Source organism: Macaca thibetana, chromosome 15 (assembly GCF_024542745.1).
Source record: "Macaca thibetana thibetana isolate TM-01 chromosome 15, ASM2454274v1, whole genome shotgun sequence".
NCBI classification, from domain to species: Eukaryota; Metazoa; Chordata; class Mammalia; order Primates; family Cercopithecidae; genus Macaca; species Macaca thibetana.
Genome location: NC_065592.1, coordinates 47,341,753 through 47,360,383, shown reverse-complemented (window position 1 = coordinate 47,360,383; position 18,631 = coordinate 47,341,753). Strand labels below are relative to the sequence as shown.

At 43.3% G+C, this 18,631-nt stretch overlaps 1 protein-coding gene and 1 long non-coding RNA gene across 3 annotated transcripts in view; both read left to right on the top strand.

Moving 5' to 3' along the window:
* The window catches only part of UBE2R2 (ubiquitin conjugating enzyme E2 R2), a 115,733-nt gene that overhangs the window by 781 nt on the left and 96,321 nt on the right, over positions 1-18,631 (top strand). The gene's annotated exons all lie outside the window — the stretch shown is intronic.
* Positions 10-17,945, top strand: LOC126937446 (uncharacterized). The gene is made up of 2 exons (XR_007719725.1): positions 10-5,215; positions 17,463-17,945. It is a non-coding gene; the product is annotated as an uncharacterized LOC126937446 (long non-coding RNA).

Here is an 18,631-nt window from a genome sequence, read left to right as displayed (position 1 = left end):
CCTCACCCCCGCTCCCGGACCCTGCCTCCGCGGCCGAGGCCTCCGGCTCCCCGCCGCTTTCTGCCGTTCCTGGGACCAGGAGTATGAGCACGGGCCAGTGGAGGGGGCTCCTCACCCCGGCAGCCCCCTCCCCCATCCGTGGAGGCAGGAAGGCCTTGCTCGCCGAGTGCCTTTTCTTTGTCATGGGGGCGGGGGCGCGGGCGAGGGCGGGAGGGCAGGCTGCACCGGGAAATCGGAGAGTCTCTCTCTGGTTAGGGTAGTGGCTACAGGCGCAGGAGGCCGTCTTTGTTTCCCCAGCTGAGGGCGGGTGGAAAGAGCGGTGGTCTGTCTGTGCTTTCTCGTCCTCCCGTCGGAACCCCTCCCTGCGCAGGCTGGAACTGCCCCAGAGGGCAGGGTGACCTGCACCGACTGGATTGGACTTTTCTTTTTTGGGGGGTGGGGGTGAGGGTGGGGGAGGGGCACCAGCTTGTCATTTAAGAAGCTGCCGAGTGCCCTGACATTTTGAGGATTTGTTGGACTTCTTGGGTAGTAGTAGTGCCAACTTTGCATTCCAATGGGTGGTGGTGAAGAATGGGACCCTAGGGGTGGTTAAAAAAAAAGGGGTGCCCGCGTCGTCTTGTCATTATCCTTTTGGGGGAACTTTAACCCTCTTTCCGTTCACATTCTCTGCTTACCTCAGTCACTGGTTCTTTCAAAATGCCCTTTGTCCTCACCGTGCCACCAAGTTTGCCAGCCTTTTTTTCTACAGGTAGAAATATCCACAGAGGGTGGAACGAGTCATGTAGGGAGATTGATAGCTTCCCACTTTCAGAGACAAAATTGAAACCTTCTCAAGTGGTTAACTCTAGCTAAAGGGGTGGTCTCACAGGTGACAAGTATCTGAGGCGAGATCGCTTCTCTGGGTGGGATATATGTTTGCTTAGCGACCACAGACATTGTTTCTATTGTTTCATATGGTTTTAGAACAGTGGTTATTCTAGAATCTAATGTTTTTTTTTTTTTTTTTTTAACTCCAAGGTAGTTAACCTGGAGATAATGAGTGTTTGTTTTGTTTTGTTTTTACTTGAGTGTTTTTGCAGGGAGGAATCACAGATTGAAAGTTTGAATGTTTTAAATGATGCGGGCAGAGACAGAGGAAATGAGTGCTTAGGAATCCATTTAGTTTTATTTTTTTATTTCCAAAATTAAGTAAAATAGGCCAGTGAGTCAATTTTAGTTTGGAAGGGAGGGGTTATCTTGGCACAAGTTTTAAATGAGTATCTTAGTCATGTAGTTGTGATGTGTATTTTTAGGACTACCCAATTACTTAACTCTTGTTTTCTACCCTTCTAAAGGTGGAAACCTCAGTTTTATGCTTGAAATTAGGTCAACTTTATAGGAGATGGGATTTATACAGGAATGTTTAATATTCGCTACTGTGATAGTCACTGAATACTTAGAAAAAGCACGTTTTTAGAATATTATGTAAGTGCGGTACCCCTACCGACTGTTAGGCTTCATCTTTTGTGGTCAGCCTACCCTATACTTTTCAGATGGAGGTATTTAAAATTTCTAAGAAAACGTGCAAGTTATTAGTAACAAAGTGGAAAGGTATTGCTGTGTTTATGTTAAGCATATTCTCTGTTGTCAGATATAAATTTTTATGCATACTGGAAAAATGAGTTGTACAAAATTGAATCTATGTGATGCCTTTCTTTTTTTTTTTTTTTGAGACTGAGTCTTGCTCTGTCACCCTGGCTGGAGTGCAGTGGTGTGATCTTGTCTCAGTGCAACCACTGCCTCCCAGGTTCAAGCGATTCTCCTGCCTCAGCCTCCCAAGCAGCTGGGACTACAGGTGCACACCACCATGCCCAGCTAATTTTTGTATTTTAGTAGAGATGGGGTTTCACCATATTGGCCAGGCTGGTCTTGAACTCCTGACCCTGTGATCAGCCCACCTTGGCCTCCCAAAGTGCTGGGATTACAGGCGTGAGCCACCGGCCCGGCCATGATGCCTTTTCTGACAAAGCATTGTTTAGCAAAATCTGCTGGCTAATGTTAGTGGAATAAAGTTTACTTTCCAAAAAATGTCATTGTTTGGTACAACCGATATTTAAAGTAAATAAATGGTTACTAGTTAGAATAATCTCACTCCAATACAGTTAAAAACAACAGAAAAAAAAAAAAACTTGTACATGAGAGAAAATAATGGGTTGCAAATTGTAATATTTGTGTGTAAGTCTGGGAAAGGAGTGTGGAGAACCCTGTCCGTTCGAAATAGGTAGTATGGAAGGATTCCTTGTGTTCATACACTTATTTAAATTAAATGCTTCTGAACTTCAGTCCTTATTTAAAAAGAACGATTTAATCTCCTGCTTTGCGACGTTAGATTTCTTAAGCTTTGAGTCTTTTTACCTTTAATTCTGACATGTTTGAAAATTTGTAAACAGGTTTCGTGGTTTAGTCTTGTGTGAGAAGTTTGTTCGATTTTATTTTCTACTACTTTTTCCCTTATTATATGGCCTTTTATCCCGTTAGTCCTTCATTAGAAAAAGGCAAATTTATGGTCATGAACAGTTAATACTGGGGATATGTTTAAAACCATTGCTTTTGTCTTAGGACAAGGCTTTTAGTGTGTTTCACTACAGCTGCAGTTAAAAGTTGGCACAAAGCTTTCCCTACCATACTACTCTTCTCCCTTATTAAATGTTAGTCCTTGAATATTTAGTACCATTTATTTTCAAGTTAAACTCTTTTCCCTTTTTGGCATAGTCATTTGTGAAGGCAGTGGGACTGCCAGTCATTCTTTACATTTTTCATACCGTAACTCCTTTAACTTTTATATTTATGAAAAGGTTTCTAACTGATCTTTTTCACTCTGAAATAGTTGGCTCTTGTCTCTTAATCACAGGATCTGCGTTGGAGATTTGTGAGACCTGTATTTCACATACTTTTTTGATTCATCCTGCTTTTGCTTATTTAATATCTCCAATCTGTGTGATTCTTAGCTTTGGGCCATATAGATATAGAATGAGCAAAGATAGTTTTCTTCTGTCCATTCTGAATACTATACAATCTTTTTTGGCCTTACTATCTTTTTGTCTAGTTTCTTATTTTGCTACCATGGAGCAAATCGGAATTTTATTGTTACTAGAAAAATAAATTGTTGGTCAAGTCAGTAGCTAATGAAGACTTTTAACAAGTTCACCCCTTTTCTTTTGAAAGGAACTTTTTCAGGGTCTTGCTCTGTCACTCAGTTTGGGGTACAGTGGTGTGATCATGGCTCACTGCAGCTTCCACCTCCTAGGCTCAAGCAGTCCTCCCACCTCAGCCCCCTGAGTGGCTGGGACTACAGGCGTGACTACGCCCGGCTAATTTTTTTTTTTCTTCAGTATTTGTTAAGTCAGGTGGGGTCTCACTGTTTTGTCCAGGCTGGTCTCAAACTCCTGGGTTCAAGGGATCCTCCCTTCTCAGCCACCCAAAGTGCTGGGTTTACCTATGTGAGCCACCATGCCCGGCTGGAACTGTATTTTCAAATAACTCCTGCTAAGGATTGTAGCTTAGTGTGGGTGTTTTAGTACTGAACCTCCTTAGAACTTTTGCATTATTTATCTAAAGCATTATAGCAGTGAGTCTAGAGTCAGAAAGAGTGCCTCTTTTATGATATGCACAACAACTTTTTTTGAGACGGAGTCTCACTCTGTTGCCAGGCTGGAGTGCAGTGGCACGATCTTGGCTCACTCTAACCTCTGCCTCCTGGGTTCAAGTGATTCTCCTGCCTTAGCCTCCTGAGTAGCTGGGATTACAGGCGTGTGCCATGAAACCTGGCTAATTCTTTTTGTAGTTTTAGTAGAGACGGAGTTTCGCCATGTTGGCCAGGCTGGTCTTGGACCCCTGACCTTAAGTGATCTGCCCATCTCAGCCTCTCAAAATGTAATCGCAGTTAGAGGCCTGAGCCACCACTCCTGACCAACTTTTTATAGTTTTGATTTTATTAAATAATTTGATTGAGATAATGAAATATAGGTGTGTTCCATTTTTAGAAAACTCCAACCTGATAATTTAGAAAGTATTTGTTACATACTTAAAGTTTTCCTTATTAGGAACATCTTTATTAGACTCAAATATATACATATATCTATGTGTGTGTACGTGTGTGTGTGTGTGTGTGTATATATATATATATATTTTTTTTTTTTGAGACAATTTTGCTCTTAATGCCCAGGCTGGAGTGCAATGGAGCGATCTCGGCTCCCTGCAGTCTCTGCCTCCTGGGCTTAAGCGATTTCTCCTGCCTCAGCCTCCCGAGTAGATGGGATTACAGGCATGCGCCACCATGCCCAGCTAATTTTGTATTTTTGGTAGAGACGAGGTTTCTCCATGTTGGTCAGGCTGGACTTGAACTCCCAACCTCAGGTGATCCCGCCCACTTGGCCTCCCAAAGTGCTGGGATTACAGGCCTGAGCCACCACGCCGAGTCTACACTACTTTAAGTCTACACTTAAAGAAAGTCTTCAAAACTTTTTTTTTTTTTTAAGAGATAGGGTCTCACTCTTGCCCAGGCTGGAGTGCAGTGGTGTGATAATAGCTCACTGCAACCTGAAACACTTGGGCTCAAGGGATCCTCTTGCCTCACCCTCCTGAGTAACTGGGACTGCAGGTGTGTACCACACTTGTTTTAATTAAAAAAATTTTTTTGTGTGTACATAAAGGGTCTCATAGGCCAGGCTGGTCTCAAACTCCTGACTTCAAACAGTCCTCCCACCTTGGCCTCCCAAAGTGCTGGTATTACAGATATGAGCTACCACACCCAGCCAGATACTTTTTTTTTTATAAGAGAATATGCATTATTTCCTATGCTTCATTTGTTCTGCAATGAATGAATCTGTTTTTTGCCATCCCTCTTCCCCCTTAAAAAAACAAGACAGACTTAGCCTAGGTCTGGCAATGTCATTTAGATATTTTGTTTCTTTTTTTCTTTTTCTTCTTCTTAATTTTTTTTTTTTTTTTTTTCTCCTCAACAGAGTCTCGCTCTGTTGCTCAGGCTGGAGTGTGGTGGTGCGATTTTGGCTCACTGCAACCTCCACCTCCTGTGTTCAAGCAATTCTGGTGCCTCAGCCTCCCAAGTAGCTGGGATTACAGGTGTGTGCCACCATGCCTGGCTAATTTTCTAATTTTTAGTAGAGACGGGGTTTTTGCCATGTTGGCCAGGCTGGTCTTGAACTCCTGGCCTCAAGTCATCTGCCCACCTCGGCCTCCCAAAGTGCTGGGATTACAGATGTGAGCCAATGTGCCCAGCCTATTATTATTATTTTAGAGACAGAGTCTCACTATATTGTCCAGGCTTGTCTTGAACTCTTGGGCTCAAGTAATCCTCCCCCCTCAGCCTCCCAAAGCACTGTGAATTATAGGTCTGAGCCATTGCACCCAGCCTATTTTATGACTTTTTAATTGGTAAAATATACTTGAAAAAAATTTTTTTATTTTTCATAGATAGCGTCTTACTCTGTTGCGCAGGCTGAAGTGCAGTGGTGCGATCTTGGCTCACTGCAACCTCTGCCTCCCGGGTTCAAGCAGTTCTTCTGCCTTAGCCTCCCGAGTAGCTGGGATTACAGGTGTGCGCCAGCACACCTGGCTAATTTTTGTATTTTTCATGGAAACAGGGTTTCACTATGTTGTCCAGGCTGGTCTCAAACTCCTGACCTCAGGTGATCCACCCGCCTTGGCCTCCCAAAGTGCTGGGATTACAAGCGTGAGCCATTGCGCCTGGTTGAAAAAAATTTTTTAGGAAAATGATTGTTTGCCTTTTTGAGACAGGGATTCCTTTGAGAAATTGAAGAAATTTCTCAGAGAAAATGGGCACACGTAAACTAATTTTATGTATTTTTTCAGAGGGTTTACTGCCGATAAGCTAAGAATCTTCTTTTAAGGTATTTAGGCAACTTAAAGACATTTTTAAACAGCTCTTTTAAAATTATAAAACAAATGCTCTTTTATTCCCCCATTTCTCTCAGTTAACTTTGAAACTACCTCTTAGGGCATTTAACTGTGTCTTTTTCTGGAAGATGAAGTTGTCTTGAGTGCTGGGTGAACTAAGGCAATGTTATATAAATGGAAACACAGTTAAGGTTTAAGGGTTTTGGAAACTAAATGAAGTTTCACTGTTTGTTGTTTCTCAGAAAATTTTTCAAACCAAATATGATACCTTAATTTTTCACAGAATATGCTTTTATCCTGCTTAGTTGTTTACAAGATGCATATTTTTCTACCTTTTAACTTCTTTTGGATTAAGAAATTTCTTTCTTTTTTTTTTTGAGGTGGAGTCTTGCTCTGTCGCCCAGGCTGGAGTGCAGTGGCGTGATCTTGGCTGACTGCATCCTCCGCCTTCTGGGTTCACGCCATTTTTCTGCCTCAGCTTTCTGAGTAGCTGGGACTACGGGCACCCGCCACCATGCCTGGCTAATTTTTTGTATTTTTAGTAGAGACGGGGTTTCACCGTGTTAGCCAGGATGATCTTGATCTCCTGACCTCATGATCCGCCTGCCTCAGCCTCCCAAAGTGCTGGGATTACAGGTGTGAGCCACCGCACCCGGCTGATTAAGAAATTTCTTAGATGGCCAGGTATGGTGGCTCATGCCTGTAATCCCAGCACTTTGGGAGGCCGAGGCGGGTGGATCGCCTGATGTCAGGAGTTCAAGACCAGCCTGGCCAACATGATAAAACCCCGTCTCTACTAAAAATACAAAAATTAGCCGGTGTGATGGTGCGTACCTGCAGTCCCAGCTACTTGGAAGGCTGAGGCAGGAGAATCGCTTGAACCCAGGAGGTGGAGGCTGCAGTGAGCGTAGATCACACCAGTGCACTCTAGCCTGTGCAACAGTGAGTCTCTGTCTCAAAAAAAAAAAAAAAAATTTTCTCAGAATCCATAAAGTCTTATAATTGCCATCAGCCAAGTGGTACTTATAACCTAGTTGTGAGAGACCGTTTCATTGAAATCTTTTGGTAAATTTTTTTTTAAATGGCAGTTTCAATTTCTTAGATTTGCTAAAATAAGGATTATTTCTTCCTGGAATGAAGGATTTAGGTCCTAATTAATACTCTGCATTGATTCTCCTTTTGTTACCTTTTGTGTCAGGAAAAGTTTTTATTGAGTACTCATTAAAGGAAAAGCAAATTGTAGGAAAAGTCACTTCCTTAAGGATAGTAAGTGGAAGTATTGGGACAGTGATAACCTTAGAACTTTTAAGTGATCGGCCAGGCATGGTGGCTCATGCCTGTAATCCCAGCACTTTGGGAGGCAAACAGCAGAAAAAAAAAAAACAGAAAGAATGATCTTTATAAAAATCTTTTTACAGACTTTAAAATACAGAAATGTGAGGTGTGGACGTTACTGGTGCAGTTGCAAATGGCAAATAAAAGCAAAGATTTTTCTTTTCGTTTTTTGAGACGGAGTCTCTCTGTCACCCAGGCTGAAGCGCAGTGGTGCAGTCTTGGCTCACCACAACCTCTGTCTCCCAGGTTCAAGCGATTCTCCTCCTCAGCCTCCTGAGTAGCTGGGACTACAGGCGTGTGCCACCACACCCAGCTAATTTTTGTATTTTTAGTAGAGATGGGATTTCACCAGGTTGGTCAGCCTAGTCTCAAACTCCTGACCTCAGGTAATCCACCCACATCGGCCTCCCAAAGTGCTGGGATTATAGGCGTGAGCCCCCACGCCTGTCCAAAAGCAAAGCTTTTAAAGCTTTAAGGCCAGTTAGACCATTTTTCAACGCAACCACTATCTGTAATGGTAAAATGTTCTGTTTCATCTTTCCAACTTAGTATTAGTGGTCAGTTGTAGACAAGTGAGAAAAAGGAGACTATCCAGCAAATTAGTCTACCTCTGACAATCTAGTTATGGAAAAATAACAGTGAGGAAGAGGTATGAATTCAGAGTTTAGGACTACAGATTTCCATCTTGCTTAAAGATTATATTGAAAAGGTTTAATTCTTTTTTGTTTCTGAATTTCTTTTGAACTGCTTCACATACAACTACAGATATATCTGAGCTGGCTGGGCTCAGTGGCTCACGCCTGTAATCCCAGCACTTTTGGGAGGCTGAGATGGGCAGATCACTTGAGGTCAGGCGTTCAGGACCAGCACAGTCAATATGGTGAAACCCTGTCTCTACTAAAAATAGAAAAATTAGCTGGGTGTGGTGGCTTGTGCCTGTAGTCGCAGCTACTCGGGAGGCTGAGGCAGGAGAATCGCTTGAACCCAGGAGGTGCAGGTTTGCAGTGGGCCGAAATCTTGTGCCACTGCACTCCAACCTGAGCCACAGAACGGGACTCTGTCTCAAAAAAAAAAAAAAAAAAAAAAAATTCCTACAGAAGATGCGTGAGTAAAATGGAACCTCTTTGGTTGTGTTAATATCAACTTTATTCAGTGAGGAATTGTTATTCAGAGATTATGCTTATATACCTCAAAATGAATTGACTCTGGAGTGAATGCAATGATAGATACTAAGTTGAAAAGCTAAATTTAGTTCACATCACCAGGTTTGATGTTATTTAAATGATCTTCCACATGATAATTGGAAAATTCAGGTGTTGGAATATGTATTTAAGATGCAAAGTGGCCAGGCATGGTGGCTCACACTTGTAATCCCAGCACTTTGAGAGGCCGAGGCAGGTGGATCATGAGGTCAGGAGATTGAGACCATTCTGGCTAACACGGTGAAACCCCGTAGCTACTAAAAATACAAAAAATTAGCCAGGCGTGGTAGCACATGCCTGTAGTTCCAGCTACCTGGGAGGCTGAAACAGGAGAATGACTTGAACCCAGGAGGCGGAGGTTGCAGTGAACTGAGATCATGCCACTGTACTCCAGTCTGGGTGACAGAGCGAGACTCTGTCCCCCTCCCCCTAAAAAAAAAGGAAAGTAAATAGTCTACTTTAAACACCTTTGTTTGATTTAGTAACAAATACTTTTAAAACGTTTTGGTTATTGGGTGGGTGCAGTGGCTCACGATTATAATTTCAGCACTTTGGGAGGCAGAGGCGGGCAGATCACCTGAGCTCAGAAGTTTGAGACTGGCCTGGCCAGCATAGTGAAACCTCATAGCTACTAAAAATCCAAAAATTAGCCAGGCATGGTGTCGTGAGCCTGTAGTCCCAGCTATCCGAGAGACTGAGGCAGGAGAATCTCTTGAGCCCAGGAAAATCGCTTGAACCCAGGAAGCGGAGGTTGCAGTGAGCCGAGATTGCGCCACTGTACTCCAGCCTGGGCGACAGTGAGACTCTGCCTCAAAAAAAAAAAAAAAAAAGTTTTGGTTATTGTCTTATTATTATTATTTTTTGACTCTGTTCAAATAAGAAAAAAAAATTAGCCAAGCATGGTAGTTTGTGTCTTTGGTCTCAGCTACTTAGAAGGTTGAGTTGAGGTGGGGGGATCACTTGAGCCTGGGAGGTCGAGGCTGCAGTGAGCCATGAGCATGCCACTGTACTCTAGCTGGGTGACAGAGCTAAGACTCAGTCTCAAAAATAAATAAGTTAAATTAAAAATAAATACAAGCCTGTAATCCCAGCACTTTGGGAGGCTGAGACGGTTGGATCACAAGATCAGGAGATTGAGAGCATCTTGGCTAACACGGTGAAACCCCGTCTCTACTAAAAAAAAAAATACAAAAAATTAGCCAGGCGAGGTGGCGGCGCCTGTAGTCCCAGCTACTCGGGAGGCTGAGGCAGGAGAATGGCATGAACCCGGGAGGCGGAGCTTGCAGTGAGCTGAGATCCGTCCACTGCACTCCAGCCTGGGCGACAGAGCAAGACTCCGTCTCAGAAAAAAAAAATAAATAAATAAAAAATAAATAAATAAATAAAATAGGCTGGGCGCGGTGGCTCACGCCTGTAATCCCAGCACTTTGGGAGGCCAAGACAGGCAAATCACCCGACACCAGCCTGGTCAACACGGCGAAACCCTGTTTCAACTGAAAATACAAAAATTAGCCATGCGTGGTGGCATGTGGCTGAAATCCCAGCTACTTGGGAGGCTCAGGCAGGAGAATTGTTTGAGTGTGGGAGGTGGAAGTTGCAGTGAGCTGAGACTGTGCCATTGCACTCCAGCCTGGGCAACAAGAGTGAAATTCCATCTCAAAAAAAAATTAATAAAATTAAATTAAAAATTAAATTTGGCTCAGTGTGGTGGCCCATGCCTGTAATCCCAGCACTTTGGGAGGCTGAGGTAGGCGGATTACCTGAGATCAGGAGTTCGAGACCAGCCTGACCAACATGGTGAAACCCTATCTGTACAAAAAATACAAAATTAGGCCGGGCTTGGTGGCTCACACTTGTAATCCCAGTGCTTTGGGAGGCCAAGGTGGGCAGATCACGAGGTCAGGAGTTCGAGATCAGCCTCACCAACATGGTGAAACCCCGTCTCTACTAAAAATACAAAAATTAGCCGGTGTGTGGCACATGCCTGTAATCTCAGCTACTCAGGAGGCTGAGGCAGGAGAATCGCTTGAACCTGGGAGGCAGAGGTTGCAGTGAGCCCAGATCGTGCCACTGCACTCCAGCCTGGGCGACATAGCAAGACTCCCTCTCAAAAAAAAAATAAATAAAATAAATTAATAACATAAAATTAAAAATTAGGCTGGGCGCGGTGGCTCATGTCTGTAGTCCTAGGACTTTGGGAGGCTAAGGGTGGTGGATCATCTGAGGTCAGGAGTTCAAGACCAGCCTGACCAACATGGTGAAACCCCGTCTCTACTGAAAATACAAAATCAGCCGGTTGTGGTGGCTCATGCCTATAATCCCAGTTACACGGGAGGCTGAGGCAGAAGAATCGCTTGAACCTGGGAAGTTGAGGTTGCAGTGAGCCGAGATCCCACCATTGCACACTAGCCTGGGCAACAGAGTGAGACTCTGTCTCAAAAAAAAAAAAAAAAAAAATTAAAATCAGACTTACGGAGTGTTTTACAAGGAACTATTTTAAATTTTGATGACTTCAGTTTTTTTTTTTTTTTTTTTTGCAGTCACAGTCTCACTCTGTCACGCAGGCTGGAGTGCAGTGGAGTGATCTTGGCTCTCTCACTGCAACCTCTGCCTCCTGGGTTCATTCAGTTCTCCTGCCTCAGCCTCCCAAGTAGCTGGGACTACAGGCATGTGCCACCACGCTGGGCTAAGGCTGGAGTGCAGCAGCACGAGCTTGACTCACTGCAACCTCCACCTCCTTGGTTTTTTTTTTTTTTTTTTTTTTTTTTTTTTTTTTTTTTTTTTTATTTATTTATTTATTTTTGAGATTCAGTCTCTCTGTTGCCCAGGCTGGAGTGCAGCAGCACGAGCTTGACTCACGGCCTCCCAAAGTGCTGGGATTACAGGCTTGAGCCACCGCGCCCGTCCACCTCCTTGGTTTAAGCAATTCTCCTGGCTCAGCCTCCCGAGTAGCTGGGATTACAGGCATGTGCCACCATGCCCAGTTAATTTTTGTATTACTATTATTTTGTTTTGAGATGGAGTTTTGCTCTTGTTGCCCTGGCTAGAGTGCAATGGCACAATCTTGGCTCACTACAGCCTCCGTCTCCCAGGTTCAAGTGATTCTCCCGTCTCAGCCTCCTGAGTACCTGGGATTACAGGAGTGTGCCACCATGCCCGGATAATTTTTTGTATTTTCAGTAGAGATGGGGTTTCACCCGGTTGGCCAGGCTCGTCTTGAATTCCTGATCTCAGGTGATCTGCCTGCCTCAGCTTCCCAAAGTGCTGGGATTATAGGCGTGAGCCACCACCCCTGGCCTGATTTTTGTATTTTTAGTAGAGACAGGGTTTCACCATGTTGGCCAGGCTGGGATTGAACTCCTTACCTCAAGTGATCTGCCTTCCTTGGCCTCGCAAAGTGCTGGGATTATAGGTGTGAGTCACCACGCCTGGCCTTTTGTCTGTTAAATCCACACGAAAAAAATAGATTTTTAAAAAATTCTGGATTACTTGAATAAGAGAATGATAAATCATATTTCAGAAAGCCTTTTTATTAGCAAATTGATTTCTTTAATAGCAACTTTAACATTACTTTAAGGGGAGAGTGGGAATGGTGCCAATATTGAGAAAAATGTAAGTCTAAGAATTTGGTTTTGGAGACATTGGATATTCAAAGGTGGGAGAATGGAGGCAGCCTAAGTGATGAGAAATTACCTAATGGATACAATGTATACCCTTTGGATGATGGGTACTCTAAACGCCTAGACTTCACCTCTATGCAAAACATCCACAAAACTTCATGGGGACCCCCAAAATCTGTTTCTATAAAAGGTTGGTTTTGCGATGAGAAATGATGATATAATACCTCTGAAAGTGAGAGATGATACAGGAAGTTAAATTTCTCAATACAATATTGGTTTATGCTTTTAAAATAATAATGCCTTGATATTTTCCAAGTATGTTTAAGCACCATAGAGGAAACCTAAGCTTAGGGAAACATTCTTTGCAGTTTTCTCATTTGAGTCTAGTGAGTGGTATTTTTTAACCTCTATTACAGCATCTTTAGATCAGTGCAATATATATATATATATATATATTTTGGAACAGAGTTTTGCTCTAGTTGCCCAGGCTGGAGTGCAGTGGCATGATCTCGGCTCACCGCAACCTCCGCCTCCTGGATTTTCAAGCGATTCTCCTGCCGCAGCCTCCTGAGTAGCTGTGACTATAGGCATGCGCCACCATGCCCGACTGATTTTGTATTAGTAGAGACGGGGTTTCTCCATGTTGGTCAAGCTGGTCTCGAACTCCCGACCTCTGGTGATCCTCCCTCCTCGGCCTCCCAAAGTGTTGGAATTACAGGTGTGAGCCACTGCACCTAGCCTAATCAGTGCAGTAGTTTTAATTGGTTGATTTATTCTGTATTTGTATTTCCACGTTTCATAATTCTCTTTTTTTTTTTTTTTTTTTTTTTTTTTGAGACCAATTCTTGCCCTGTCACCCATGCTGGAGTGCAGTGGCGTGATCTCGGCTCACTGCAACCTCCACCTCTTGGATTCAAATGATTCTCCTGCCTTAGCCTCCTGAGTAGGTGGGACTACAGGTGCACGCCACCATGCCCAGCCAATTTTTGTATTTTGGTAGAGGTGGGGTTTCACTATGTTGTCCAGGCTGGTCTCGAACTCCTGACCTCAGGTGATCCACCTGCCTTGACCTCCCAAAGTGCTGGGATTATAGGCGTGAGCCACTGTACCCGGCCTCATAATTCTTTAGATATCTGCTTTGCTGGTTGGACACGTTGGCTCATGCCTGTAATCCCAGCACTTTGGGAGGTCAAGGTGGACAGATCACCTGAGGTCAGGAGTTCAAGACCAGCCTGACCAACATGGTGAAATGCCATCTCTACTGAAAATACAAAAATTAGCCTGTTGTGGTGTTGTGTGCCTCTCATCCCAGCCACTCTGGAGGCTGAGGCAGGAGAATCTCTTGAACCTGGGAGGCGGAGGTTGCAGTGAGCCAAGATCGGCCACTGCAGTCCAGCCAGGGGGACAGAATGAGACTCCCTCTCAAAGGAAAAAAAAAAAAAAAGATATCTGCTTTGCTTATTTGTTGCATGGGCAGCTGGTATTTAATTTGAGGGAAAAGTCCCATAAAATAATTCAGATTGTGTGGCTCATTTAGTAGCAAACATAGTAATTTGGGTTTTAAACATTGAATGATTTCTACCTTGCTGAAATAAGTGTGGTTTCATTTATAAGATAATATTAAGAATTGGTAGAGTAGACTGGTCCGAGTGCAGTGGTGTTTACAACCTATTGATCACAACCAGTTACAGATTGCTTAGTTCCTTCTTCATTCCCACTGTTTCACTGAACTAGCAAAAAAAAAAAAAAAAAAAAAAAAAAAAAAAAAAAGAGAATAGCCAAAGTTATAAAAACTTGGAAAATATGTAATAGTTCTTCACAGAAACAGACTAGTGGCTGAGTGTTGTGCCTCACACCTGTAATCCCAGCACTTTTCGAGGTCAAGGCTGGTGGATCACTTGAGCCCAGGAGTTCCAAGACTGACTGAGCAACGTGGTGAGACCCCCATCTTTAGAAAGAAAAAAGAAACAATGGCTTAAATCTTAAAAAACAGATTTTTAAGTTTACTTGTAATCATACCTGATATATGTAATAAGGCAAAACAAAAAACCCCAGAGTTTTGTTATTCAAAGGAATAATTTCCTTCATATGACTTAAGACTTTTGTTTGTGTGTGTGTTTGTTTGATAGATAGATACGGAGTCTTGCTCTGTCGCCCAGACTGGAGTGCAGTGGCGTCATCTTGCCTCACTGCAATCTCCACCTCCCAAGTTCAAGCTGTTCTCTTGCCTCAGCCTCTGGAGTAGCTGGGATTACAGGCATGCGCCACCACACCTGGCTAATTTTTGTATTTTTAGTACAGATGGGATTTCACCATGTTGGCCAGGTTGGTCTTGAACTCTATTTTATTTATTTCATTTTATTTGTTTGTTTTTGAGATGGAGTCTCGCTGTGTCACCCAGGCTGGAGTGCAGTGGTACGATCTCAGCTCACTGCAAGCTTTGCCTCCCGGGTTCACGCCATTCTCCTGTCTCAGCCTCCCTAGTAGCTGGGACTACAGGCGCCTGCCAACACGCCCGGATAAGTTTTTTGTATTTTTAGTAGAGACAGGGTTTCACCGTGTTAACCAGATGGTCTCGATCTCCTGACCTCATGATCCGCCCGCCTCGGCCTCCCAAAGTTTTGGGATTACAGGCATGAGCCACTGCACCTGGCCTATTTTATTTTTTTGAGACGAAGTTTCGCTCTTGTTGCCCAGGCTGGAGTGTGATGGCGGGATCTCAGCTCACCGCAACCTACTCCTCCCGGGTTCAAGCAATTCTACTGCCTCAGCTTTCCCGAGTAGCTGGGATTACAGGCATGCGCCACCATGCCCCGTTAATTTTTTGTATTTTTAGTAGAGATGGGGTTTCTTCATGTTGGTCAGGCTGATCTTGAACTCCCGAACTCAGGTGATATGTGCCCGACCTGCAACTCAGGTATTAAGCTTGATTCATTGAATTATTGATAGCAATCATTAACAAATTATTTAGACCGGGTGTGGTGGCTCACGCCTGTAATCCAAGCACTTTGGGAGGCCGAGGTGGGCGGATCACCTGAGGTTGGGAGTTTGAGACCAGCCTGACCATATGGAGAAACCCCATCTCTACCAAAAACTATAAAATTAGCCAGGCGTGGTGGTGCGTGCCTGTAATCCCAGCTACTTCGGAGGCTGAGGCAGGAGAATCACTTGAACCCGGGAAGCAGAGGTTGCAGTGAGCCGAGATTGCGCCATTGTACTCCAGCCTGGACAACAAGAGCAAAACTCTGTCTCAAAAAAAAAAAAAAAATTATTTAATACCCTTTGGTTGAACTTTAATTAATTTTTTTCGGCCAGGCGTGGTGGCTCACACCTGTAATCCCAGCACTTTGGGAGACTGAGAGGGGCAGATCATGAGGTCAGGAGATCGAGACCATCCTGGCTAACAAGGTGAAACCCCGTCTCTACTAAAATACAAAAAAATTAGCCGGACGTGGCGGCCAGCGTCTGTAGTTCCAGCCACTTGGGAGGCTGAGGTAGGAGAATGGTGTCAACCTGGGAGGCGGAGGTTGTGGTGAGCCAAGATCGTGCCATTGCACTCCAGCCTGGGCAAGAAGAACAAGACTCTGTCTCAAAAACGAAAAACAAAAAACAAAAAAAAAAGAAAGAAAAATTATTTAATACCCTTTGGTTGAACTTTAATTAAATTTTTTCAAGGTTTTTTTTTTAATGCTCTCAGCAGAATCAAAACTTTAATTAAATTCTATTATAGTTTTAAGTAGTCAGGTTTATGGAGGTATAATTTATACATTAAAATTAATCTTTTTAGTTATATAGTTCTATGAATTTTGGTAAATGTATAGTCACATTCAGTTTTTTAAAGAAAAAGACCACAGTAAGGCAGTTTTTATATCATATTTGTGTGTGTGAGTACAAAGTGAAGTTACTCTTTTTTCTTAAAATATGAGGAAAATGGCTCTGAGGACTAAGAGTTATTATTTGTGTGGTACAATGAGTCCTCACTAATTTGGATTCTACTAATTTGAAAATTATGAGGTTTTTCTTTTTTGATACAGGATTTTGCTGTATTGCCCAGGCTGGAGTGCAGTGGCATGATCTCAGGTCAGTGAAACCTCTGCCTCCTGGGTTCAAAGTGATTCTCCTGCCTCAGCCTCCTGAGTAGCTGGGACTACAAACGCGTGCCACCACACCTGGCTAATTTTGTTTTATTTTTAATACAGACGGGTATCACCATGTTAGCCAGGATGGTCTTGATCTCCTGACCTCGTGATCTACCTGCCTTGACCTCCCAAAGTGCTGGGATTACAGGCGTGAGCCAATGCGCCTAGCTGATTTTTGTGTTTTTGGTAGAGACGGGGTTTCACCATGTTGGCCAGGTTGGTCTCACTCCTGACCTCAGGTGATCCGCCTGCCTCAGACTCCCAAAGTGGGGGCATTACAGACGTGAGCCACTGTGCCCAGCTGATATGGTGGTTTCTTACAAGAGCTTCAGCGTTACTTAAAATAAAATATGTTCTCTAAGTAATGGAAGATTATATGAAAAGAAGGATTTAAACTACATCTGTCACTTCTCAGATACATTTTATGATATATCATTTTATTTTGATTGTGGTAAATCATATAATTACCATTTTAACCGTTTTTAAGAGTACAGTTCAATGACATTAAGTATATTCACTGTGAAGTGTAATCAGCATCATGACCTATTTTCTAAACAACTTCTTCATTCCAGACTGAAAGTTTGAAGCCGTTAAACAGTAACTAATTTTTCCCCGTTGCCTTCATTCGCTGATAATCTCAATTCTCCTTTCTGTCTTTATGAATTTGTTTATTCTGGGCACCTTGTAGAAGTGGGGTCATAAAATATTTGTCCTTTTGTGTCTGTTTTATTTCACTTAGTATAATTATCTCAAGATTCATCCATGTTGTAGCATGTGTCTGAATTTCATCCCTTTTAATGACTGAATAACATACAAACAAACGTTGTTTGTATAATGCATCTGTTGATGGATGCTTGGGTTGTTCCCACCTTTGGGTTATTGTGAATCATGCTGTTCTCTGTTGGATGCTGTAAATGTTTGATAGGCTGTAGAGTCCCACAGTAGTTACTTAGATAATTCCTACCAGCTCAGTGGTTGTTTAGGTGAAGGGACAGTTTCTTGGAGCTTCTTTTTTTTTTTAGAGACAGAGTCTTGCTCTGTTGTCCAGGCTGGAGTGTGGTGGCTCAGTCTCAGCTCACTGCAACCTCTGTCTCCCGGGTTCAAGCAATTCTCCTGCCTCAGCCTCCCAAGTAGCTGTAGAGTAGCTGCGATTACAGGCACGAACCACCACACCCAGCTAATTTTTTGTAGTTTTAGTAGAGACGGGTTTCACCGTGTTGGTCAGGCTGGTCTCACACTCCTGACCTTAGGTGATCTGCCCACCTCGGCCTCCCAAAGTGTTGGGATTACAGGCGTGAGCCACATGCCTGGCCTTCCTGGAGCTCCTTACTCCACCATCTTCCATGACCTTGTCACGATATTAGCTGTTAAATATTACTATTTAATTATATTTATAAAACCTATTCATTATATAAAAATTAGAAAATATAGACCAGGCGTGGTGGCTCATGCCTGTAATCCCAGCACTTTGGGAGGCTGAAACAGGTGGATCACCTGAGGTCAGGAGTTCGAGACCAGCCTGGCCAACGTGGAGAAGCCCCTCTACTAAAAATACAAAATTAGCCGGCCATGGTGACACATGCCTGTAATCCCAGCTACTCGGGAGGCTGAGGCAGGAGAATCGCTTGTTCCTGGGAGGTGGAGGTTACAGTGAGCCTAGGTCGTGCCGTTGTACTCCAGCCTGGGCAACAAGAGCGAAACTCTGTCTCAGGAGAAAGAAAAAAAAGAGAAAATATAGATAAACAAATAGAAAAATTTTTGAGAGAAATTACCCACGATCACATTTCCCAGAGTAATGAATATTTCCTTTTTTCTGTTCTTCCAGATACGTATATTGGGAACATGTTACATAAACTGTCTTGTAATATGCTTTGAAATTTAATACGATTATGTTTTAGCTATCTTTTCATGAGAGAACATGCATGTCTAAGTGTAGTTTGTTGTTGTTGTTTTTTTTTTGAGACTGAATCTCTTTCTGTTGCCCAGGCTGGAGTTCAATGGCATGATCTTGGCTCACTGCAACCTCCACCTCCCAGGTTCAAGTGATTCTCCTATCTCAGCCTCCCGAGTAGTTGGGACTACAGGTGCCCACCACCATGCCTGGCGAATTTTTGTATTTTTAGTAGATACAGGGTTTCATCATACTGGTCAGGTTGGTCTTCAGCTGGTGACCTCAGGTGATCCACCCGCCTCAGCCTCCCAAAGTGCTGAGATTATAGACGTGAGACACTGAGCCCGGCCTAAGTGTAGTTTTTAAATGCCATGTAGTGTATATGTTGTATTTCATTCCTATTGCTGGACACTTAAGTCGTTTAAGCCTTTTCCCTAATACAAAAAAATGTTGCAGGAAACTTTATAAGTCCTTACAGTGTTTGTTTTTGAGACAGAGTTGGCCAGGCACAGTGGCTTACATCTGTAA